Here is a 26311-nt window from a genome sequence, read left to right on the forward strand (position 1 = left end):
GCTGGCCGCCAGCCGGGCATTCCTAAAGGGGCCTGAGGCCCGGCTGGACTCTGTCCAGCAGTGGCGCCTAGATGACTGACGTGAGGGGCCATGCCTGCTGACCCCTGCCCAGGGCAGCAGTGGCAGGAGCAGATGCTTGTGTCTCCCTGAGGGACACAGGCCTTGAAGGTCTGCTCTGGAGGGTGAGGACAGGGCCCAGCCCCCCGCCCGGCCCAGCCTCCTGTCCTAACCCGGAAGCTGGGAGGCTGAGGGGCGTCGGGGGCTATCCGGTTACCCCAGGAGCCCGCGGACACCTCCTGGCTGGGGGCGGGGCTCCCCTGTCAGACCGCTAGCTCCAGGCTGGGCCCCCAGAGCCCATGGGGACAGTTTTGGCCACAGCCAACGTCTCAGTGCTAGTTCCCACCGGACACAGTGACCCCGGGCTGCTCAGAATACTCCAGGCTCCTCCTTGGCCGTGAGGCCCCCACAGGGAGGGATGGCCTGCTGGGTGGAGGTATTCTGTCTGACGAGGCCTGCGGGCGGGTTTTATGAATGGCCTGAGGCACCATGAGCCCACCCGTTACTACCCACTCTGCCTCAGGCCTGCACAAAATCCACCAAGGACCCCCAGGTGGGGAGGCTGCACTGGGCAGCCTGTCTCCTGGAACAGGACCCTCCTCAGGCTGTCACTGACCCCCTGAACTGGGTGGGAGGATGCAGACCTCAGTCCGGGAGGCAGGTCCTTCTGCTGGTGGACCCACTTGGGGGCAGGGGTTTCCGGCCTGGAGGGTGTCACTGTGGGACCAGCTTCCACTATACCACCATGACACAGACTGACTCATAAACCTCCTGGCCTGCTGGGGGCTCAGCCCCTTCCTGGGTCTTGTCTGATGGACAGGTGCTGGGGGCTCAGCCCCCTCCTGGGTCTTGTCTGATGGATGGACGCTGGGGGCTCAGTCCCCTCCTGGGTCTTGTCCGATGGACGGTGGGGGGTGGGGAGGCTTCTCCATGCTGGACACTCCCCCTGAGCTCTGGAGTCTGGAGTTCCAGTGCGTGAGGATTCTGGGGCACATTCAGCCCAGTCTGGTGTCTGGTTGAGCCCCATATGGGTGGGTGGGCTCTGAGGCAGAAGCCAGCCTCCCCCAGCCCACCCTGTGTGGAGCGGGGCTGCAGCCTGAGCCCGGGTCTGGTGGGCTGGCCTCCTGCTCCTTGGGCTCTGGGCCCCCGCGCATGTTGGGTCCGTCCTGTCTGTGAGGGGTCTGCTGCTCAGCCATGCTGGCTGGTCAATGTCAGCCGGAACGGGATGCCTGAGGGCAGAGGGGCAGAGGGCTCAAGGAAGGGCTTTTGGGTCTGTCCTGACCCACTGTGGGGGTTGTGACACCTTGAGAGGGTCCCGTACAGAATCTCCCCTCCGTCTCGTTCCCCCTGGGGGAGGGGTGTGGCACCTCAGCCCAGCTCCCCCTGCAGCAGCCTCAGCCGCTCCTCTGCAACTGGCAGTGCCCTGTACACCTGCCCTCCACCTGGCAGGTGCGGGGTCACGGGGGCCGGGACTTGGGAGCCAGGCCAGCACCCCGGGCTCGGCCCCGGGCTCACAGAGCGCTCGGCAGGGGGGTCAGCTCAGATCTTGGTCAGGTTCCGGGCCTGAGCTGCCCCCGCCCCAGTCACTGTCTGGTATCCGCTCTGCAGGTGTCACATTGCTGTTGGATATCATGGTGGGGGAGCCCGGCTCCCCATCCTCTGTGGCTTCCCCTCCCCGGAAGGGTCTTAGCACAGCACGTGGAGGGAAGAGAAGGGAGAGCTCAGGGAACAGGGAGAGGAGGTGAGGGCTGGGGGCCATGGGGAGGGCTCCCTGCAGAGGGCCTGCCAGCTGACTGTCCCCCGGCCACGTGCCCAGGCCCGAGCCCAGGGTGCAGGAGGGCCTCTTGTGTGTGCAAAAACCCGGCGCCATCCTCTTGTTCTTGGAGGGGGAGCCTCCCAGGCAGTGAGGCCGGGCGGCTGGAAGGACAGGGGCCGGCTCTGGAGGTCAGTGCCGTCCATACTCTTTCCTCCCAGGGTGCTTGCGCTGGACCCTGGTGCCCAGACCACAGTGCCCCAGCCCTGCCTCAGGACAGCACTGGCTTGAGGTCTGCAGCCTCTGATGATAACTGGGGGGACAGCATGAGGGGACAGGGCCCAGCCCCTAGCAGGAAGCAGTGGGGCCCAGGGAGGGAGGCTGGTTTTGAGCATAGGCCGTGTTGCCGTGGGAGGTAGTACCCCAGTACCCACAGTGATAGAAGCTCAGACAATATGGCCTGTCCCTGGGGCCCAGAGGCGGGCCCTGCTCACGGCTGCTCAGCCTGTCCTGGCCAAGGCCACGGCCCCTCAGCCTGCCTCCGAGGGACATGCTGAGGCAGGTGTCCCCCGGGGAGGTTGAGTGTGGGCTGGGCTGGGAGCTGGGGCTTGGTCGAGGGGCCCTGGGTCCCCCTGGGTCCTGACCCTGGCGTGGCTCATCTATAGTTCGTGGTGAGGAGCTGGGCGTCTAGGACTGGTCCCTGTGGCCTGTGGAGGGGGTGCTGATGGAGCCTCTGTGGAGGGGAGGACCGACGGATGGACGTGGGGTGACCTGTGCCAGCCTGGGGGCTCTGTGCTCGCTGTCCTGGTGAAGGCAGGGCGGCTGCTGGGCCTGGGCTCTGTGACTCACAGGCCTGGTCCCTCTGCCCCTGTGTGCACCCAAGCCTGTGGTTTCCTCCTCCCCAGGCCCAGCACAGCCCCTCTGGCTGTGGATGTGCCTCCTCATTTAGAATCAGTCAGCCCCGGAGACCCCCTGAAGCACAGACCCCAGCGTGAGGGGCCCATCCCTCCAGGGCCAGAGGCTAGAGGTGAATGCCTCAGACTGAAAAGGGTGAGCTGCCAGGCCTGGGGTCAGAGGGTGGGCCCCCAGGCAGCAGGTGGTGCTGGGCCTGGTTGCTGCTATGAGGGGCATCACTGTGGTACCACCCGTAGTTATAGACACTGTCTGATGCCCCATGACAATAACCAGGGCCTGGCCCCTGCAGGCGGGGCTGGTGGGAGGAGCTTCCTCAGGACGGGGAGGGCCCAGGGGCCATTAGGGCTGTGGAGGAGGCTTGGGTCTGCCCTGGGACCAGGACGCATGCCAGTTGCCGCGGTGGGTGCCTGGAGGCCGCAGTCTGCAGCCCTGGGTGGGCTGGGATGGGAGAGGACGTGCCCAGAACGCCTGGGCTGGTAAAGGTGGGTGCAAGGACTGTGGACTCCTTGTTCGTGGATGCCAGGACTGGGAGGCACTGGGGCAGGCTGGAGACGGAGGTGTGGGTCTGCTGCATTGCTGGAGCTCGAAACAGTTGCTCCAGGGTGGGAACAGCGGCATCTGGGGCCATGGGCTGGCCAGTGAGGAGCTGTCCGCTTGTGGGAGTCTGCGGTGGGCTGGCAGGGACCTGGGGCTCGGGCTCAGGTCCGAGGGGCACTGGATGGGGCGGGCAGTGGGGGAGGAAGGTAGTGGCTTCCAGACAGGCCCTGTGGAGGGGACAGTCCCCAACGCCACTGCCCTTTGCCTTTGCCTGCCCATCTGGGAGATTCGGGCTGAGCTTCGCTGCTGTAAGTCATGGAGTAGATGCAGTCGTACCCCAACCTCCCCCCCCCCCCCGCACCCGCAGTTAAAATCCCTGCTGTCCTACAGCCAGTCTCCCAGGAAGGTCCACCCAGTGGGGGTGCCCCTGCTGGGAACAGAAGCCTGGACGTGGGCAGGGGCAGAGTGTGTTTAGGAAGACCCAAGATGTTCAGCAGAGGGCCGGAGCTAGGGGGCTGCGTGGCTGGGAGCTGGATGAGGCCCTGGACAGCGTCCTTCCCCAGGAGCCTGGCGGGTACGGAGGGGAGCGCAGCTCTGGGCCCCTAGCAGGGCCTGGGCTGGGCTGGGTTAGGCTGGCTGCTCGGAGGGGCTTTCCCTGGAGGGCACTCACTGTGGGTGGGTTTCTAGCCTCCCGGCAATGACCAGAGCCTGCACCGCCCGTCTCCTGGGGGACAGGCCCCAGGAGCCCCCGATGGCCCGTCCAGGATCAGGACCCATGTCCCTGAGGACGGCACAGGCTGTGAGGTGCCCCACTCCCTGAGAGCCTTGTCCTGCCTCCAGCATCAGTGAGCTCCTACACAGCCTAGTGTGGGCCTAGCTCTAGTGTCCACTCCTGTCAGCCCCGCAAGGGTCTCTGGGGGTCCTGCCCACTGGGAGTTTGCCCAGGGTAGACTCTGTCCTTCCTGCTCGGTTCCGCCGTGGTGTTGAGAGCAGGTCTGTTTCTGCCAGTGGGGATTGTGCGGCCACCTCAGAGCCCTTTGAAGCCCCCAGCTGCGGGTGGATGTTGTACCTGGACACAAGCCCACAGGCCGAGCTGGCTGCCAGTGGCTCAGGAGGCCTAGGGTCCCGCTCTGGCCCTCAGGAGCCGGGCTGGAGGGCCCTGCCACTCTGGCTGGTTTTTGCTGCTGGGTCTGTCACTGTGGGCGTAGTAGCTACCGTCGTAACACAGTAGAAAGTTCCCCGTCAAAAAGCCCCCGAGCATGCTGGAGGGGCCCCTTCCCTGCCAGAGGCCCAGGCGCCCAGCCGGGCGTGTCTGCACAGGTGTCCAGAGCTGCCCCACGTGGTGGGCAGCTGGCGTGGTCCAGCTGCCCTGTCTCCCCAGGGACACCTGCTGCAGGGGCGGGTGGAGACTGAGCTTCCACGGGCGTGGGCACAGGGGGTGTGGGTGGTGGCCCGGGGTCTCACACACTCTCGGGGTGTGTGCCCACATCTGTGGCCCAGGCCACGGGGAGAGTGTCCACTTCGGGGATACTGTGTCTGCAGCGTGTCTGCAGGGTCGCTGGGGGGCCTCCTGGTGAGGCCAGGTTTGGACGAGGCCAAGGGGACCACAGAGCATGGGATGGATGGACCAGCCAGACTGGTTGAGGGGCACGTGGGTCTATCCATCCTCCCAGAAGAAACATTTCCCAAATCAGGTTCAAACAGCCGTCCCTGAAGGGGGGAGTCCCGCCCACCTTCCCGGGTCCCACGGGGCAGGCCCCCAGTCTGCTTGGGGAACAGGTGCTGTGGGGTGACGTGGGGGTGGGGTGATGTGGGGTGTGGTGGGGTTTAGGTGATGTGGGGTTGGGGTGATGTGGGGTGTGGGGTGACGTGTCCGGGTAGCCCAGTGGCTATAGGGTGGGGCAGGGCCTGCTCACCAGGGCAACCCCTGTGCTGTCCCTGCCCAGTCAGGCAGGTCTGGCTGAGGTTTGGGGTGGCTTCCGCTGGTGGGTTTCAGGGTCTGATGGAGTCAGCAGGCAGGGTCCTGGCGCAGCGTCACGGAAGCCCTGTTCCTTCCGTTGTGCCTGCTGTGGGTGGGTTTGGGTTACAGGCTGCACTGTCCTGGTGACACCATATGCATGGTGATGTGGCCCCATTCAAAATCCGGGGGAAGGCGTCCCTGCTGCGCTGAGAGCAGGGCCACAGCTGGGACCCCCCGGGACGGGGTTTTGGATGGGTGCTGTAATACTGTGGTTGCATAGCTACTCCCAATGCAGTAGCCACCACAGTGACACAGACTCGCCTCCAATCCTTCTTCCCAGGGAGGCTGCAGGGCTGGAGGGGGAGGAGCCTGGGATGCCCAGGGCTGATCCAAGGGCGGAGGTGGAGCCGGGGGAGGCTCCTTGCCAGAACACGGCACTGGGCGGCCGCCCATGGGGCGTTGTGAGGGGCACCCTGGGGCCAACAGATGGTTCCCACCCGGGGAGGCTGGAGCGGACAGGGGTCAGTCCTGTTGCCGCTGAGCCTTGCACTCGGGGTCTGAGTTGTGCTCAGACCCACGAGGGTGTCTGGCTCTGCCTCACCGGCCCCTCTCTGGCTGTCTCCCTTTGCCATCTGCCTGTGGACCCATCTACTCTAGAGCCACCTGGGATTGTGCCATTGTGGTGACGGGCCTCAGTGACCAGCCACTCCCGGAGCACCTGCTGTCCTCGGATGCAGTTTCAATTCCCCCTGGTTCTAGCAGGACCTGGGGCACATGCAGGTGAGGAAGTGCAGGTGTGGGGAGGCCCAGGTGCAGGGGAGGCCCAGGTACAGGGGAGGCCCAGGTACAGGGAGGCCCAGGGGAGGCCTAATCCTGGTTTAAGTCTTAGTTCAATGAGCTGGACGGAATTTGCCCTCCTTGAGGGCTCTTCATGTTAGTATGAAAACGGGCCCGCATTGCTCTTTTTGGGCTCTTTGGAGCATGATCCACTTACAGAGTCCAGGAGCAGGTCTGCGTGGCAGTGACCACGTCTGTGGAAGTCTGAAGCCCCGTCCACAAAGCCATCCGGGCCGGGGATGTCGGGTCTCTGGACGGCTCCCACCGCGGTGTCCGCCTGCTGAGCCGTCTGGCTAAGCTTCATTGCTAGGAAAGGAAACGTGACGCCTATTCTGTGCTAACAAATGCATTCTGCTGGGTCGTCCCCAGCGTGAGCTGCTGCGATACCCTGAGTGGGCGAGTCCACACCCGCACCTGGCGCCTGCCCCACCCGAGCCACAGGAGCAGCAGTCACCTGGGGGAGCAGGGGTGTGGACACGCCCTCAGCCGACCACCGAGCCTCCAGCGTCCCAGGTCCCCTCCTGGGGCCGGAGAGGGCAGGGCCGTGGCCCCAGGAGGCCTGGCAGCTTTGCGGGGGTGGGGCGCGCATTTGTACAGCAGATGAAGGATGCTGGGGCGGGGCAGGTGGTCGTGGGCTGAGTGCTCGCTGTGGCTGCAGGCTGCAGCCTGGTGCCCGTCTTCACGTGGTCCTCAGCACCCGCCCCGCGGGGCTGTTGTTATTACTGTTATGACTACGCCACTGTGCGGTGGGCGTGCTGAGGCCCAGGCATCCACACATCCACCTGCTCCCTGCTCCCTGCTGGTAGAGGTCGCTGGGATGAGGAGGAGGGGACGGAGCTGGGTGGCATCTGGCCAGATGCACGTGTTCAGGGGCCGTGTGGATGGTGCCGTTTGAGGTCCACCCTGGTCCGTGAACCCTGGGCTGGTGGCCAGTGCCCATCGGTTCCCCACTGGGACCACCACGGGGTCTGGGAGAGTGGCCTCTCCCCCCATGTCCTCCAGGCCACTTCTGGAGCCACGGCAGACAGCGTCGTGGGATGGCAGCTCTCCCGGCATCCGAGTAGCCCCTCTGCCTGACATCTAGGCCCCAGGGTTGGGGTGGGGTTTCCTGTGGGGCAGTAGCCTGACGAGGGAGCCCCTGGCCGTCCCTGGCCCATGTCCAGCCACAGCAGCCACAGTGCTGGGCCCCAGAGACCAGGGTGCCCATACTCCTCCTAATTTTGAGGAGTGGTCTTGGGGGAGTGAGGGGGACAAAGTTGGGGAGCCCCCTCTGGAATGTTCCTCCTCCCCAGCTCCTCCCCCTCACCCCTGGGACTCTCACCTCTTGGAGCCATGGTGGTGTCGGGGAAGCATTTCTGGAAACTTCCATCTCTGAGCTTTAGAAACCATTTGTGGATTTTCAGGGCTTTGATCCCCAGGAACGGTGGAGAAATAAGTCAGCAGGCCAAGTGCTGAGGACAGATGAGCCTGCAGGCGCAGAAGCCTCTCCTGCAGCCTCCTCGCCGTGAAACACGTGTTCTTGTGTGCAAGAACACGTCTGGCGACGGAGCAGGCACACGCGCCCTCTTCCACGCGCATGCACAGCCGTGTCCGTGGTGCTGTCCTCAAGAAGCGGCAGGACGTAGTCGGGAGGAGAAAGCGCGCATCCGTGCCTGGTCCGCGGGTCGCCCACAGGAAGCCTGCTCGCCCCAGACCTGCAAGGGTCCCAGCCTCCCTGGCTGCCGGTGGGCAGCCCTGTGGGGTGGAGGGTGGTTAGGGGCTTTGGCTGCATCCTGCGTCCCTGCGCTCAGGGGTCCTGGGCGCCCCTGTGGTTTCGTCCTGGTGGTCCATGTTCCGCTGTGTTCAGGAGCTCGGACTGGGGCTTCGAGGACATTCTGCAGCTGGGCCCTCCCAAAGAGCCGGCAGTGACCGGGGGCTGCTGAGGGGGCAAAGGTTAGGCTCGCTGCTGCTCTGCCCTCGGCAGAGACCAGTCAGACCCCTCCCCAGCAGAGCAGACTGCACTGGGCCTTGGCCTGAGGGGGGGTGGCTGCTGCCCCAGCTCCCTTCTCGGTGCGACAAACCGTCTGAGGCCTGTCTCTCTTGGGTCACATCACAACTTGCATCTGCTCTCCTGGCCTCTGTGTTCATGTGGGGGCTGGGGACGGTGCCGTCTGGTGCCAGCCTCCCTCAGGCGGTCCTTGAAGGGCCCCTCTGCCAAATGCACGTGTCCTTTCCCAACTCTGGCCTCCCCGGGAGTGCTGGCCCCTTGCCCTCGCCAGGCTAGGTGCTCAGGAGCACAGCCCGCGTCGCCAGCTCCGTGAGCACAGGCTCCAGGACGTGATGCAGGGCCCCCTGGTCTAGGGGAGCACTCACTCTGGTTCTCGTCGCTTCACCAGGGCGGACAAAACACTTTTTCCTGCACCTCCCTCCGCACCAGTTACAAGCCCCGTGCCTGCCAGTGGTTCAGGCCCAGAGCTCTTCGTCATCCCCAGCTGGGCAGGGGCCCAGGCCAGGCTCAGTGACAGATGCCTGCCTGCTGCTGGGAAGGACATGGCGTCCTCAGTGCCCCCAGGATGTCAGCTCAACTCTCTGGATCTTCGCTTTGCCCCAAGGGCGTGGTGGAAATGTGTCCAGTCCTGAGAGGGGGAGCCCAGCCCTGAGAGGGGTGCTCTGATCCCAGGAAGCGGTGTCCGGCCCAGAGAAAAGGATCCAGAAGCATCCAGGGCCACACCCTGCACGTCGCTTGGCTGAGGGCCCCTCCTTGTGTCCTCAGAGCTGGAGGGGTGGTGTCCTCTCTCTCCTGTAAGGATGTTGTGATGACATTTAGGGCTTTGATAATAATCCAGGACAGCCTCCCCATCTCGTGACCTTAACTAAATTCATCTGCACAGACCCCTTCTCCATATAAGGTGACAGTCACACGCTCTGGGAATCAGGACCTGGATATTTTTGGGGGGCCACTTGTGAACCTTCACTCCACCCACTCAATGGGCATTTATGGAACACTGACTGGAAGCCAGACTCGCCTTCTGGGACACGCCAGTGATTGGTGGATTCCAGAAGCTTCTGCTGCTTCAAGGTTAGAACTTGAGCCCCAGGACTCACCAGGGTTCACTTGGTAGACGACAGGCAGGTGACAGCCTCTGTCCTGCTCAGGCTTGATCTGCCACGGCATCACAGCCCAGGGACAGCCCAGGGCCGATGCAGTTCCCAGCTGCCTCTATCTGACCCTGGGTGGGTTCGAGGGCCTCTCCATCCCTCTGGGCCCCAGGTCCTTCCACCCCAGGGTCCCGGCCCCAACCCAGCTGGTCACCTGGGGATTTGGGTTTTGTGTCACCCCCTGGCTTGGGTCACCTGGTCCACCTGGCCTTCACACATCTCCTCCACCTGGGACAGAGGCACCCTCACCCTTCCTCTCTGAGCTGTCAGCCCACACAGCCTTCCCTGGGCTGTGATGTTAAGCCCCCCATGTCCAGGCCTGTGCAGGGAACTTTGCTGTCAGTGGGTCTAGGGACGTGCCCCGTGGGGCTGCAGGTGGCAGTGAGGACAAGGTGGGAGGCAGTGGGTGCAGGTGCCTGTGGGTCTGTGGCCGCCCTCTGCACCTGCATCCACTCCCCTGTCACCTCCATTTTTAGGGGGACAGGCAATGCAGGTAAGTGCTTGGAGCTTGGCCTTCCCTAAAGCCAAGCCCTAAGATACACACCAGAATCTTCCGCACCACTGTGTGTGACAGACCTCAGACACTGCGGCCTGGGTCCGTTGATGACAACTTTCTTGTTCTGGCCCTGCTTAGCCCTTCAGCCTTGTGGGGTCCCAGCTTGTGGCTGCCTGGGGTCAGTGGGCCTGGCCTCCCGGCTGCAGAGACGCCACTGACCACCTACACCTCCCCACAGTTAGCGAGCCCAGCCGCCCACCTGTCCCCACTCCGTGGGCACACCCACTTAGGTCATCCAGTAACTGGCATGGCTGCCGTCACACCCTGTCGGGTGAGACCCTCACCAGCCCTCCCTGGGGCCTGGGAGACGCAGGTGTGGGCTGGCCTCCTACATTGAGCTCTGTTGAGCTCGGTGGTTTCTCGGGACTGGTATTCTCCCCGTAGACCCAGGCCTGCCCCGAGGTTGGGGTCCTGCAGACCCAGAGGGAGGACCCCTCAGAGCACCCCCCACCCCCAGACTGGGGCAGCTGCCTCCCTGGGCGAGGTCCCCAGCCTCAGACAGAGGACCCTGGGGAGCCCCGGGGGGACTGGTGCTGCATGGGCGCCTTCTGGCTTCCCCTGAGGAGTCCCTGGGGTCTCTAACATGGTGGGTCTTCAGGGAGCTGTGCCCGCCCAGCCTGCACGTCCTGACCACACTTCCCCAGTCCCTGGGCCACATCTTTTCTAAGGGACGGCCCCGCCCCAGCTGTGTGCCTGTGGTAGGTCACCAGTGTGAGGACCCTTGTCTTGTCCACCCCCCCAACAGGCCTGGGCAGCCCTGCTGGGGCACCTGGCCCCCATCTTTCCTGTTGGGAGACAGAGATGCAGCAGAGAGAAACGTGGAGCTTATATTTTGGGGGCCCATGGCAGGGAGCCCATAAGGGGGCCCACAGGAAGGAGCTCATGGTGGGGGGGGGCCCACAGGAGGGAGCTTACAGGGAGGGTCCACAGGAGGCAGCTCACAGGGGGGTAGCTCATAGGGGGGCCCACAGGAGGGAGCTCACGGGGCCCCCCCATAGAAGGGAGCTCATGGGGGGGGCCCACAGGAGGGAGCTCACAGAGGGGGGGGGCCCACAGGAGGGAGCTCACAGGGGGCCCCACAAGAGGGAGCTCACAGGGGGGCCCATAGGAGGGAGCTCACAGAGGGGGGGGGCCCACAGGTGGGAGCTCACAGGGGGGAGCTCACAGAGGTCCCACAGGAGGGAGCTCACAGGGGGCCCCACAAGAGGGAGCTCACAGGGGGGCCCACAGGAGGGAGCTCACAGAGGGGGGGGGCCCACAGGAGGGAGCTCACAGGGGGGAGCTCACAGGGGGGCCCATAGGAGGGAGCTCACAGGAGGGCCCACAGGAGGGAGCCCACAGGGGAACCCACAGGAGGGAGCCCACAAGGGGGCCCACAGGAGGGAGCTACAGGGGGGCCCACAAGAGGGAGCTATAGGGGTGCCCACAGGAGGGAGCCCACAGGAGGGAGCTCACGGTGGGGGGGGCACAGGAGGGAGCTCACAGGGGGGTCCACAGGAGGGAGCTACAGGGGTCCCACAGGAGGGAACCCACAGGAGGGAGCTCACGGGCGGGGGGGGGGGGCACAGGAGGGAGCTCACAGGGGGGTCCACAGGAGGGAGCTACAGGGGTCCCACAGGAGGGAACCCACAGGAGGGAGCTCACGGGCGGGGGGGGGGCACAGGAGGGAGCTCACAGGGGGATCCACAGGAGGGAGTTACAAGGGGGCCCACAGGAGGGAGCTACAGGGGGGCCCACAGGAGGGAGCCCACAGGCGGGAGCTCACAGGCGGGGGGGGGGGCACAGGAGGGAGCTCACAGGGGGATCCACAGGAGGGAGCTACAAGGGGGCCCACAGGAGGGAGCTACAGGGGGGCCCACAGGAGGGAGCCCACAGGAGGGAGCTCACGGGGGGGGGGGGGGCACAGGAGGGAGCCCACAAGGGGGGCCCACAGGAGGGAGCTCACAGCGGGGGCCCACAGGAGGGAGCCCACAGGGGAACCCACAGGAGGGAGCCCACAGCGGGGGCCCAAAGGAGGGAGCCCATGGGGGGCTGTCCCACACGAGGGAGCCCACGGGGAGGCCCACAGGAGGGGGCCCACAAGAGGGAACTCACAGGGGAGCCCACAGCAGGAGCCCATAGGGGGGAGCCCACGGGGGGCCCACAGGAGGGAGCCCATGGGGGGTCCCATAGGAGGGGGCCCACAGGAGGGAGCTCACTGAGGGGCTCACAGGAGGGAACCCACGGGGGGGGGGGTGCCCATAGCTGGGAGTCCATAGCGAGGAGCCCACGAGGGGGCCCATAGGAGGGAGCTCACAGGGGGAACCCACAGCAGGAGCCCATAGCAGGGGGCCCACAGAGGGGAGCCCATGGTGGAGGGGCCCATAGGAGGGAACTCACAGAGGGGGCTCACAGTGGGGGCCCACAGCAGGGGGCCTACAGCAGGAGCCCACAAAGGGGACCCCACAGTAGGGTGTAGACGGCTGGTTGCCCAGAGCACCTTGGCGTGCATGAATGCGTGCATGCCGTTCCAGCTCATATTCCGGCTCCCTGGTGGCTTCTCGGCATCACAGGCCCAGGGATGTGTCTGTTGGCTCCACAGTCAGCTTCAGCCGCCCCCTTGCTGCCTGGGGGCCAGGACTCCAAGAGCATCCTGGCTGCAGGGCTCCTGACCCAGGGCCTCTTCTGAGCCCAGGCCCGTCACTCACGGCCATCCCATGTCACTGTCCTGAGACCACCAGCCAAGGCACAACTGCCTTGCTTCAATCCAGCTGCTGAGCCTGGGAGAGCCCCCACCTTTACAGATGTGCCGAGTACAGCGGCCCTGATACCGAGATGAAGGCCTTGGAGACCCAGGGCACTCAGCCTCGGGTGGAGGCTCAGGGACCTGGTTGTTTTGGCGGCGGTGGCTCCTGGGGGGTTTGCCTCACCAGCCGCAGGGGTTAGAGACACCTGGGTGGTCCTGCTCTGTGGAGAGGACCTGAGCCTGGAGGCCTCACCCTGTCCAGGGCCCTGGCTCTCCCACCTCCTGGCTGTCAGCCAAACTGCCCGCGGGGTTTAGTTTATTTGCTGTTCCCTTGTGTGGCTGTTGAATCAGGAAGGAGAGAGGGGCCAGCAATGCACTGGCTCACAGACCCTCGGCCTCTGTCCTTGGGCAAATAAGTGCACAAAGGAACCTTGAGGAACCCTTAGCGCTTTGCCAAGTCCCTACGTGCAGGATTCCAGGCAGGCTTGCTTTTAGGAAACCTGTGTGTGTCACGTCCACATGAATGACGCGTGGGGGAAAGAACATGTGACATGTTCAGAACACAGAGAAGCAGCCAAAGGGCTTAAAAAACTTAATGAAGTTTCCTTGTAACACAAGAGCCAATCAGATTTTTAATTGAGAAGCGATGTGTTCTCTTTCGGACATACGAGTTTGCAGCCCATCGTTTGCTTACCTCCGTGTGCCATCGGAACCGTCATTATTATCCTGTGAGCCGAAGCGGCACAAACAGGTTGTCAGAGCAGATGCTGGTCGGTTGCTGGGTCATGTGAGCTTCTGAGGTGAGTTTGCTTTTATTTCCAACATTATCTTGTTTGGGATGTAGCTCACGCAGCTACTGTGAGCTTGGGAAGGACTGGGTGTCCCAGCCACACACGGGGCGGGGTCCTGCTTAATGCTCCTCCCACACGCACACTTCTTTCTTTAAAATATTTTTTAAATTTAAAGTTTATTTATTTTTTTGAGAGAGAGAGAGAGAACACATGAGAGAGAGCATGGGAGGGGCCGAGAGAGAGGGAGACGGAGAATCCCAAGTAGGCTCCACTCTGTCAGCACAGAGCACAACGTGGAACTCGAACTCACAACCATGAGATCATGACCTAAGCCGAGATCGAGTCAGATGCTTAACCCACTGAGACCCCCAGGGGCCCCCCACATGCTCACTTCTTTGGGGTTTATGTCCTCCAATAATGCCAGAAAGACTCGTGGGGAAGAAATAGCTGGGGTCAGAGGCTGTGGCCAGCCTGGTGGTGCTCATGGGCGGGTTTGCGTCTCTACACACTGCTCTATGCATTGACACACTCACACGCAGCATGCATGTGCCACTCTGGATATTTTTGTGCATAAACAGGACACACACACACACGTATGTGTGACTTATTTTTCCCACGTAGGAGCGTCCCTTAGAGCTCCTTCAGTGTGGTGTCCCTGTGAGCAACAGCACATCTCTCTAACCTGTTCCTTTGAATGGTCCGTGCCATCAGGCTGGGTGTGGCATCATTATTACTTGGACCATACGCAGTTTCCATTTTCCGGCTGCTCTTGTGTATTTTACCATCTGTAGGACGTATTTGTATTACACTGAATATACAGGTTACCGAAACAGGATTGTCTGCCTCTGTGGTAGGAAGTTTTCCCACTGAGGATGATGAGGTGGTCCCTATTCATGCTTTCTGTGCCCCTGATCTACTGAACCCTTGCTGATCTCCCAGGACCTGTGAGAGGCTGGGCCCCCAGACCCACAGCCTGGCATCAGAAGGCAGCACAGCTAGGCTCTTTCCTCCCCCATATATCAGCACCAGAGGGAAGACTCCTGGAAAAGAGGGTGAGTGGGAAAGGAGCTGGGAATGGGGCCCCACAAGCAATTAGGGGCCAGGCTGAGACACTCCATTTCCCCAGAGACGACCAGGGCTGGTGGGGGGAGCTGGTGGGGGCTCTGCTCTCATAGCAGCCTATCTGGAGACCCTTGTTGTCTCCAGGGGTTCAAGAGCTCAAAGCTGGCAGGGCAGCCGGGGCACCATCCTGGGGGACCCCACCCCACCCTGCCTCCCACCCTCCAGGCAACACCTGTCACAGTAGGCATGCCACAGTGGCAGGGATGCAAACACGCCAGTGGAACGGATGCCCCGCCTGAATAGTACGTGGTCCACAGCCTGCAAAAGTACCCCAGGCCTGACACTCAACTAGAGATGTAGTGGATGAAACCTCCAGGATGCAGTAAAACAGTGCCCATCATTCCAGCAATCAAGACAATCTAACTTGAGGAAAAAAACAGTCAAATGACAGCAACAGTCAGGTGAATTCCATGTTGCAATTATATGGCGATGTTTTAGAGCCGGAGAGCCAACTGGTGGTCGCCAGAGTGGAGGTGGTGGTCGTGGGGGGGTGGGGGGAGGCGGAGACAGGTGACAGGGATGGAGCAGGGTGATGTAGGGAGGTGCTGAACCACTGCGCTCACTCCCGAAACTAATGGGACACTGTACGTTAACTACACTTGGGTAAAACACACACACGAGATGCCTCAAAATTTAATCACAAATTTTATTGAAGCAAATGAAAAAAATCAGAAAATGGAAACAAAGAAGTAGAATCTATAAAAAAGAATCAGAACTTATAGAACAGGAAAACACAGTCTGTGCTGGGCGGACACTAGAGCAGAGATGGAGTGCCCAGTTGGCGGACTTGGGGATGGGACAGTAGAAACGACAGACAGGAACAGACTTCCCAGAGCAGCCTGGAGGGGACCCGAGGCAAGAACAGAGGTGTCACCCGGTAGCACTGGAGCCCCAGAAGGAGGGAAGGCAGTGGGCGGGAAGACTGAGGAAATAATGACTGAAAAGTTAACACATTTGGTGAAGGATACAAACTTCCAAAAAGCAAAACCGGATAAGCTCGAAGAAATCACGACAAGACGTTTCACGACGAAGCCTTTGCAAACCAGAGTCCAAGGAGTGGTCTCGAAAGCAGCGAGAGAGAAAGGACATGTCACCTGGGGAGGGTTTCCCATCTGAGGCCGTGGGGGCCATGAAGAGGCTGCACGGGCTTCCCAAGTGCTGGACGTAGAAGGGCTGGTAGTTTTGGGCACCACATCCAGGGAACCCGGCCTCTGGGAGCAGAGGGAAGTAGGCATGTGCACGTGTGAAAAGACACTACAGGAATTGCTTGCAGACGTTTCTGTGAGGACTGGCTTTGTGACGTGTTATGTAGCATTCCTCAGACAGTCGGCAAGTCAAAGGAGAGAGACTCAAGGGGCTTCATGGAGGAGCAGTGGCGAGACCGGGGGTGTCCACACAACAGGCTTTCTTTTCCTCGAGTTTTACAAATCATATTTGATGATTGAAAGAGAAACCAAACTTTTAAGACAGTGCTCTCCATGGGTGGGGAGGGCACAGGGACAGACGGAATGGGTGGTGACTGCTTGCTGGAGGATCTCCCAGTGTCTGTGATGATGCACCTGCTATGAAAAGTCCGTGCAAAGAAAGACACACGTTTCGCTGTAAAGATTTGAAGGCACGAAACCCAGATGAATCCTAAAATATGTTCAAGTGCCACAGGAAGGCAACAAGGGTGAACAGAGAAATGAAAACTGCAGGAACCAAATAGAAAGCACATGTAAAGAGATTGAAGGCTAATGTGTCAATAATTATTTTTCTTCTTCTTTTTTTTTTTTAATTTTTTTTAACGTTTATTTATTTTTGAGACAGAGAGAGACAGAGCATGAACAGGGGAGGGGCAGAGAGAGAGGGAGACACAGAATCTGAAACATGCTCCAGGCTCTGAGCTGTCAGCACAGAGCCCGACGCGGGGCTCGAACTCACGGACCGCGAGATCATGACCTGAGCCGAAGTTGGACGCTTAACCGACCAAGCCACCCAGGCGCCCCTCAATAATTATTTTTAATGCACGGTCAGACAGACCAATTAGAAGATAGGCTGGCAAAATGGATCAAAGAGGTGACCTGACGATATACTGCTTGTAGGAAACTCACTTCAGGGAAGCCTGGGTAGCTCAGTCAGTTGAGTGTCTGACTCTTGATTTTGGCTCACGTCATGATTCCAGGGTCATGGGATTGAACCCCGTGTCAGGCTCCGTGCTGAGCGTGGGGCCTGCTTGGGATTCTCTCTTTTCCTAGCTCTTTGCCCCTCCCATGCTCATGCTCTCTCTTTCTCTCAAATAAAAAAAAAAACTCATTTCAAATTCAATGACAGATGGAGATAGGAAGTGGAGGGTTAGAGAAGGTGCATCACATGCCCGGTGAGTATGAGTCCCAGTGGCTGTATTAACATCTGAGAAAGTAGTCTTTGGAGCAGTAGAAGTTACAAGGGTGCAGAGTGACCCTGCTTAAGTCCTTAAGAGGACCCTGCAGAGTGACGGGTCCTCTTACCCGTCCACGGGAAGGCACAACACCCTAAAAGTGCAGCCTCAAAACTGATGAAACCACAATTTTATTATGATCAATAATAATATCAATGTTATTACCAAATTCTGGTTTAATTTTCTGCTTTTAAGGGACATTGGAATGATGCCGTTGAATTTTTATTTACTTACCTGCCATCAAAATCCTTCTAAGGGATCCGCATCCCATTCCCTGTGGTTTTACGTTCACTGGCGCATTATGATTTTGTTCTCTGTTGAAGACACCACAGATCCCAATCCAGAAGTGGGGGTGACAGTGACAAAGTGTTTACCAATTTTTTCCTTGTGTTTATGCAAGAAACAATTTGGAGGGGTGCCTGGGTGGCTCAGTTGGCTAAGCGTCTGACTTCAGCTCAGTCACAATATTGTGGTTCATGATTTCGAGCCCCGCGTCAGGCTCTGTGCTGACAGCTCAGAGCCTGGAGCCTGCTTCATTCTGTGTCTCCCTCTGTCTCTCTCTGCTCCTCCCCTGCTTGCACTCCGTCTCTCTCTGTCTCTCAAAAATGAACAAATGTTAAAAAAAAGAAACGGAAACAACTTGGAGAGGTGTATTTTCTACCTGTCTTTGGATTCCTTCTCTCCTACACATGGTCTGGTGGCTTCTAGGGTTGACCTTCTGGCAGTCTCCTGTCTCGTGCAAGGAGGATGGAGGCTGGTGTCTGAGGTTAGAACAGGGAGGCCTACGATGCGGAGGAAACATCTGTTGGGGATGTGAGGGGGACCACGTGTTTGCGAAGGAAAGCCTGGCCAGTGGCATCGCCTGCCAGAGGGTACCTCCTTGGATGAAGCCCGGTGACATTGGGTGTCTTGGTTCAGTGCTATTGTGATGATGACAGAGGATGGCAGAGATGGTGTCACTGGGAAGGGTGACACCTTTTTTGATGTTTTGTAGGAGAATGAGAGCTTACTCTACCATTCTGTCACTGTCACTCTCAGTGACTCACTTTGAACAAATAGAGACTGGAAAGGGAAAGTAGTAACACTATTAGACTCCTACCATCTATAGAAGAAGAGGTGAGAAAGTGGAAGGTGAGTGAGCAGAGACAGAAACAATGGCCCAGTTTCACTCAGTTACTTTGGTATATGGTAAGATGATCTCGTGTTCTAGGGAAAATAAGATTTGCTATCTGGAAGATCACAAGACACACACATTAAAAAGAGGTGATTTTTCCTCGGCTTAATAGACGTGTTCCAGGAGTCTTTGTTTAGCATCCGACCCCAGACCTCAACATCCCAAGCATGCTGTTTCTGTGACTCTGGGAATTCTACTTTAATTTTTTTTAAAGCTTTATTTATTTTTGAGAGAGAGAGAGAGAGAGAGAGAGAGAGAGAGAGAGAGAGAGAGAGAGAAAGCATGAGCAGGGGAGAAACAGAGAGGGAGACACAGAATCTGAAGCAGGCTCCAGGCTCTGAGCTGTCAGCACAGAGCCTGATACGGGGCTCAAACCCACGAACTGTGAGATCACGACCTGAGCCGAAGTCGGACACCTAACCTGACCGAGCCACCCAGGTGCCTCTGGGAATTCTAGTTTAAAAGAATCACAGATTAATGGTTGTCAGGGACTGGGAGGAGGAGGAAATGGGAGTTAATGTTTGATGGGTACGGGGTTTCTTTATGGGATGATCAAAATACTTTGGAACCAGAGAGAGGTGATGGTTGCACAACATAATGAATGTACAGAACAGCACTGAATTGACACTTCAAAGTGGTTAATTTTCTGTTGTGAATTTTATGTCACTTAAAAAAAGGAACAAACACAAGTTCTGCAGGTGGAAATCGGCATTGATAGGAAAGTGCCATTCCTAAAAAAGAGACTTAAGCCAATCACAGACCAAAAGGGAATGCATTTTTTCTTTAACACATAAAACCTTTTAAAAAGTCATATTTGTTGAAGTGGCAAGTTTTTAATAATTGTGTGCACTCTCCTCAACACATGTATTATTTTTGTTTTAAATTAAGAAAAAACAGTACAACTGCTACAACCATATATTCAGTTTCCTGTGAGCTCTGTTAATGAATCTCGGCGCAAAAGCAATCTAAGACGCAGCAGGAAACTCTGCCTTTGCTCACTTCTGCACCGGCTTCTGGTCTGAGCCCTGCGCTTGTGTTCTGGGCACCCCATGGTGGCTCCTCACTGCTCTCTGGTGACCTGAGCTCCCCCTGTTGGTCCTGGGTGACCCCTGGTGACCTGAGCACACCCTGGAGTTCTGAGCCCCCCAGTGACCTGAGTGCCCCCTTGTGGCCTGAGCACACCCTGGTGACCTGAGTGCCCCCTTGTGGCCTGAGCACACCCTGGTGACCTGAGTGCCCCCTTGTGGCCTGACTTCCCCTGGTGTCTGGAGCACCACTTGGGAATGGTTGCATCTGAGCAGCCCTTCATGACTTGTGCCCAGCCCCTCCTGTGTCCCTGCAGGGAGGTTTGTGTCTGGGCTCACAATGATGCCCACTCACTCTGTCTCTTGCACAGTAATACATGGCCATGTCCTTGGTGGTTGCTGAGCTTAGCTGCAGGGAGAGCTGGTTCTTGGACATGTCTGAGTCCATGACTAATCGACCTTGGAGAGATGGTGGGTAGTCTTTATACCATCTGGGCATGTAGTACATCCTCCCTGGCCACTGGAGATCTTTCCCTCGAGGCTGCCTGAGCCGGTTCCAAGTAACACTCTTGCTGGAGACAGTGTCCCCAGAGATGGCACGTGTGAGGGACAGGACCTGTGAGGGCTGCACCTCACTGGAGCCCGACTCCTGAAGCTGCATCTGGGACAAGACAACTGGGGACAAAAGGAGGTAAGGTTAAATACCACATAGTTCTGTCAGTGCTGCTGTGAACCATTGAATCCCCCCGATACCGACCCCACGGGAGACCCAGCATAGGGAGGAAAATGAGGAAGAAGATAGGCATTTTGCTGGGTCAGCCAGGTGCCAGCAGGCTCTGTGGCCCCTTGCAGGGATGCTATATTTAAACTGGAAACCACACCTGGCATTTGCTTGAGCATCACTAGCTGATATAAGGTCCCGGGCTCCCATCGCCTGCTGAGGCACAAGGCCTAGCAATTCTATGGCTGGGTTTCTCCAGAGGCATGCACTTAGTGCAGTGACTCCCAGATTCCGTGCATGGAATCTTCCATTTAATGCTATTTATTTTGGAGAGAGAGAGAGAGAGAGAGAGAGAGAGAGAGAGAGAGAGAGAGAATCTGAAGCAGGCTCTAGGCTCTGAGCTGTTGGCACAGAGCCTGATGCAGGGCTCAAACCCACCAACTATGAGATCATGACCTGAGCTGAAGTCAGATGCTTAACTGAGCCACCCAGGTCCCCCAGATCTTCCATTAATACTGGAGTCTGGGGGCTCTTGGGTGGCTCCGTCAGTTGACTGTCCGACTTCAACTCACGTCATGATCTCATGGTTCACAGGTTCGAGCCCCATGTTGGGCTCTGTGCTGAAAGCTCAGAGCCTGGAGCCTGCTTCAGATTCTGTCTCCAGCTCTCTGTGCCCCTCCCCTGCTTGTGCTCTGTCTCACGGTCTCTAAAATAAATAAACCTTAAAACAAAATTAAAAAAATACTGGAGTCTGTATGCCCAGATCCCATTCATTCACTCACTCACTCATTCATTCAACAAACAAACCCTGAGGGCCAGTTACACAGCAGCATCCCTGCAGGTCCTAGGGCCTATCAGCCAACAAGACAGATGCAGCTGTTCCCTGGGATCACACCTGGGTCCTTGTGACTGAGACACAAAACAGCCACCCTGGCCCCAGGAAGCTCGCGAGTGGAAGGACAGCCAGTCAGTGTTCTCATCCCTGAGGACCTACAGAGCCAGGGACATAGGCCTGGGTTTGTGTTTTGCATCCAAATGGTGGGGTGCAGTCAAGCCAAGCTAAGTGGGCTGTGGCTCTCAGCATGGAACCATGGACAGGAACAGGTGTGACCCAGACACCCGGGATGGTGGACACGGCCCAGGATGGGGGGTTGGGGTGAGTGGGCAGGACCCCTTCCTCTCAAAGCACCCCCAGTTGTCAATCAGCAAATGGTGATGGTTAATGACAGATACATGCTGTATGAGGGTCTTTGAAGAGACTCCCTGTTTGGTGACACAGGGATACAGGTGCTAGGTGTCCGTCCTGGTACTTTCCTGAGCAGCTCCCAGCTGGCCACATTCTGAGCCCCACTGTCCTTGGGCCTGTGGTCTTCAGAAGTCAGACATGCTGCATCCATGGGGTGAGGACAGGGGATGCCACCATTTCTCACCACATCCAAGAAGCCTGTAGGCTGGTGGACTGCTAGGGCCTGCCTACCACTGCTGGTCCCTGGAAAATGCTGACCTGCAGAGGGGAGGGCAACGGGGTGGCCATCTCCCACCCTACTCTGGTCAGTGGGAGGAGGGCAGGGCAATGTCTCTCACCTTTGACACCCTGTACAGTTAGGCCTTCATCCCTGGCCTGGAGAGGTGTGCCTCTATGTGGAACACACATGGCCGTGGCCCGGGAACAAGCACAGGCGTGACCGGGGAACACGCACGGGCATGACCTGTTAACTCCATCCAGGGGCAGGTTCCCCAGACCTGAGGTAGTCTCCAGTGGAGCTCACTGGTTGGCATCACAGTGCCTGAGACTGGAGACCCTGCTGGGGGACTAACCTCCAGCAGCCCCACGGTACCACCGTGGGGGGTCCTGCAGAGCCAGAAAAGAAGGGCTCTGAAGGTAGATGGGAAGGCTGGTCCTCATGCCATTTGTGCTGACGATCGGGGCTGGGATCTCTGCAGCCCCCACGGTGAGTCGGCCAGTGTGACCTCATCACAGAGAAGGGCCTGCAGGCTGGGAGGCTGTTTTCCTATAAGTGGCACACTCAGTGCCCTCACCAACTTCTTCACTGGGACTTTTCTTAATTCACTTTAAGGTCTGACTGTGGCCCAGAGAGGGAAGAAACTTTCCTGCCTGAGTTGCTCATCTCATTGTGGTTTCTGCCAGGGCACCTGCCCATCACCGGGGTTCAGGCTTGCCTGCACAGGAGGAAGACCCTGCTTGGTCGGGGCCACAGCAAGTGTAGTAGGGCTGCTGTGGCAAATCAGAAACCTCCAGGCTGTCAAATGCTTGGCCAGCTTCCTCCTGGGGGCCCCATTTCCTGGGCAGGCTGTTTCCTGTGCTGGGTGCCGAGGAGTTCTGATGCAGGATGGGGTAGTGTCTAACTGAATTTTCTAAGAGATGGAGAGAATACCCCTAGGCCTGTGGCACTTGGGAATGAGGACCTCCCTGAGAGGGGATGCAAATGTCCACCCCAAGTTCTTGCCAGGGCCCATGATGCAGCTTTGGAACAGGAATCACGGCTGCTATGGATGTTTCTGTGGGAGGTGCCATAGCTGAGGTGCTGTCCCAGCCCCTTCCCTCCCCAGAACCATCCCCGAGGCCAACCACAGCTGATCACCCTCACCCACAGCCCTGCCCTTGCTGTGGCTCCCCCTGAAAGCCCACCCCGGGCTGCAAGGAAGAGAAGTAGAACTGTGTCTGTTCAGAGATTGCACCATTATACGTGTACAGAGTCTTGAGGCATCTACAAAGAAATCTATTGAAACTAAGTAATCAAGGATTCTTTAGTATACAAGCACCCAACACATGGAAAATGAGTCTGGGAAGAAAAATGAAAACAGCAATAACATGAAAAACAACCATGAAATACCATGGTAAAAATCTAAAAAAGGTGCAAGGTGCTTGTGCTGAAAATTATGAAGCAGTGCTCAGAGAGTCTAAATACAAGAAGAGGTAAGCCATACAGCACATTTATGGGTTAGAAAACTCAGTGTACTCTAGGTGCCAGTTGTCCCTGAATAACACCCAAGTTCCAGTTCAATCCCGGCAAAAATCCCGGTCGGTTTTGAAAACTGACAAGACGCTTCTAAGATTGCAAAGGAGCTAGAATAGCGAAGCATTTTGAAGGAGAACAAATTTGTAGTAATCCACTGCCAGAGATGAAGATTCACGCCAATCCACAGCGATTAGGACCACACTGGTGTTACCACACAGTGTGCACAGTCAGCCCTTCATGACAGCAATGCCCATGCGATTCAGTGGGGACAGCACAGCGGAGGGAGTCTGTGCCCTTCAAACGGAAACAACGTTGATCTGAACCGTATGCCATAACAACAATTAGAGAAGTTTCACACACCTAAATATAAAAGATAAAAATAAAACTTGCAGAAGAGAACAGGAGAATATTTTCGTGAACTTGGGATATTTAAATATTTCCTTCAAAGGAACAACTAAAAAAATGATATAAAATTGGACTTCTTCAAAAGGAAGCTTTAAAAGAAACTAGCGAGGGGAAAATAGGCAATCTACAGGCTGAGAGAAGAATTTACACTTACATTTATATTTATATGCATATTTAAATTTAATACATACCCATAAAAAGAACTCCTTCTCTCATACATATTTTAAAGAGTGTAAATTAATAAAAAGAGACAAATAAATCGATAGAAATGGACAAAAGACTTTGAAAAGCACCTAAAAGTTAGACTATCCAAATGGCCAATAAATGTGGGAAGAGGCCTGAGCACCATTATCCACCTGGGCAATGCAAATGGACCTACACTGACCTACCACTAAAGAATGGTGAGCTGAGGGAGGCTGGCTCGGCCAGGAGAGTGAGCATGTGGAGCAACTCGACCTCAGGCAGGCGGGGCAAAGACAGTGGGTTCAAACACTAGTCGAGGATGGTTGGCAGTCTCTGACAAGTGATGCACTTCACTTCTGCCCCAGGAATCCCAATGCTGTTACACACCCAAGAGAAATGGATGTATTTCTTCAGCAGAAGACATTGCCGAGAAGTCTATACCAGCTGTATGAGTTTCCGCTGGCTGCTGTAACAAATGACCACAAACACAGAGGTTTAAAATAGCACAAATCTCACTCAGCCTGAAGCCTGGTGCTGTGGGGCTGACGTGAAGGTGTTGGCTGAGCCATGTTCCTCTGGAAGGCTCTTGAGGGGCTGCCTGCATCACATGGCTTGCAGTCTAATAGACGTCTAATTCTGCTGTCATGTCTCCTATTTAACTGACTCTCCTGCCTCCTTCTTACCGTGACTTTCGTGATTATTCTGGGCCCAGGGCGAGTCAGGACAATCTCCATCTCAAGAGTCTTAACTGTGTCTGAAAAGTCCCTTTCACCATGCATGGTCACATACTCACAGCCCTGGGGCCATCACTGTGCTGACCACAGTGGTTTACTTGATATCAGCTCCACGTTGGGAGTAACACAGTTACACACCAATTTGAGGACAGATAAATAAACTGCTATATATCCTTAAAATTTAATATCACACAGTAATTAAGAAAAGAACAAACTGTATAAGCAACAATACAGATGCATCTTTTGAATGAAATCAAAGACATATAAGTAAAAAGTACATGATTTCATGTATATGAGGCTGCAGGAGAGGGTGTTCCAATTGTTATGGGAGCCAGAATAAAGTCATCTTTGGCAAAGTGGGTGACGAGGGGTGAATGTCAAGATGCTGTGCTCTGTGGCAAAATTCTAGATGCTGATATGTGCTGTGGTCACAAACATATACATACATGATTTAAAGATTAGTACCTTTTGCACATGATACTGTGTGCACACATCTACGCATACCTGTGTATTCATTATACCTAAAAAATTTAAAGGCAAAGAGATAGGAAAAATACATACAGAAGGGGAAATAATGCTTAGAGTTTAATTTGTGGAAAAGCTTAATAAAATTAATACAAACCGAGTGTGACAGAGGGAAAAAAAAGAAAGCAGAAATTACCCCTAAGGGGAAGGAAGGGGACACCATGAAAGATCCTACGGCTAGATATTAAAACAGTAACAAAGACATAGTCTAAGTAAACTTAAGGAACTAAATTGGAACAATTAAATAAAACAGACAAAAACGTTCATGAAACTTGGGAAAACTGGCCCAGGAAGCAACAGAAAATATGAACGGTGCAGTGTCTTCTAAAGAAATTTAATCCACAAGTATGATATTTATCATCAAAAAAGGGAAAACACACTTCATCTCAGTTTTACTGGCACATCCCCCCAGTTACTTAAAAAAGAAATAATGCCGATCTCACACAGCCGTGCAAGGAACACTGCCCAGTTTGCTCCAGGACAACACTGCAACCTTGATGCTGAAATCTAGGAGAGTATCACAGAGGGAATAATTACAGACTAATCGTGTCTCATAAACAATAAAGCAAAAACAAAACAATGTGTTAAATAGCAAATCAGTCAACATACTAAAAGGAAAAATACAACATGACCAGATAGGATTTTTTATGGACAAAGGGATAGTTTAACATTTGAAAATCAATGTTGTTCACCATGTTAACATGCAAGAGAGAAAAAAAAAAAAAGTCAGTAGGTGCAGAAGAATCGTTTGATAAAACTCAAGATACATGTATGACTAAAATCCATAGCAAATGTGACTAGAAGCTAATTCCTTTAAGAAAGGGCATATATGGGGACCTGACTCTGGTACCACTCTTCTTTTAAAAACTGGGACTTATTTGACATACAGCAACATTCCTAATGGTGAAATATTGAGCGCTTGTTTCAAGGTGTTTGGTAAGACACCATTTCTAGTCACGCTGTTTGGACGTCCCAGCCAGAGCACATGGGCAGCTGGGTCTCAGCAGGTAAATGAATGCTCCTGGAGACTTCCAGTGATGGGCCACTCCTGGAGATGACTCCCACAGGTGTGGCAGGATTAAGAACACGGCTTTGGGACAGAGAGGCCCCTGGAGGAGTGCCTGTGGGTGCCAGGATCACTGGGGCAAATGGGAATCTGGAGCCTACCCCCAGAGAGTCGGTGAGGCAGTGGCAAGAACTCCTGACCCCCTCTGATTGTTCTGCCACCACCTTGCACCTGCAGCCAGCTGGCCAGGGAACAAGAGGTATCAGGACAAATACAAATCTAAATTGAAACAAAAACAGTCAAGGGTCCGACACTTGATTTTGGCTCAGGTCATGATCTCGTGGTTCGCGGGATCGAGCCTCCCATCTGGCTCTGTGCTGACAGCTCGGAGCCTGCTCGGAATTCTCTCTCTCTCCTTCCCTCCCTCTCTGCCCCACCACTGCTCGTGCAAGTGCTCAATCTATCTCTCTCTTCCAAAAAAAGTCATTTTTCCTAGTGCAAGAAAGATAAAGAGATCTCCTCCCCCCTTTTCCTTAGAGACTTTGGGATTATGAATTCTTTCTCTGCTTCTCTGAAATGTATGTAAGACTTTATAAGCTAAATTGACCTGTTGCCAGCGGGATCACCCAGGCGTGTTCCCTCAAGGACCTGGGAGCCATGGCTTTCAAATGTCATCATCTGGGAAGGCAGCGCCCCATCACCCAGTTTCTGTGAGACAGAGGGAGCCTAACTTCACAGGCACCTGGC

At 56.6% G+C, this 26311-nt stretch overlaps 1 long non-coding RNA gene and 1 gene segment (V, D, J or C); one reads left to right on the plus strand and one right to left on the minus strand.

Moving 5' to 3' along the window:
• LOC132675423 (Ig mu chain C region membrane-bound form-like) overlaps positions 1-26311 on the minus strand; it is a 242761-nt gene that overhangs the window by 31864 nt on the left and 184586 nt on the right.
• LOC132670411 (uncharacterized) lies at positions 11672-16140 on the plus strand. Its single transcript, XR_009606659.3, has 3 exons — positions 11672-13278; positions 14209-14321; positions 14557-16140. It is a non-coding gene; the product is annotated as an uncharacterized LOC132670411 (long non-coding RNA).

The sequence above is a fragment of the Panthera onca genome, chromosome B3 (genome assembly GCF_046562875.1).
Source record: "Panthera onca isolate mPanOnc1 chromosome B3, mPanOnc1 haplotype 2, whole genome shotgun sequence".
Classification (NCBI taxonomy): Eukaryota; Metazoa; Chordata; class Mammalia; order Carnivora; family Felidae; genus Panthera; species Panthera onca.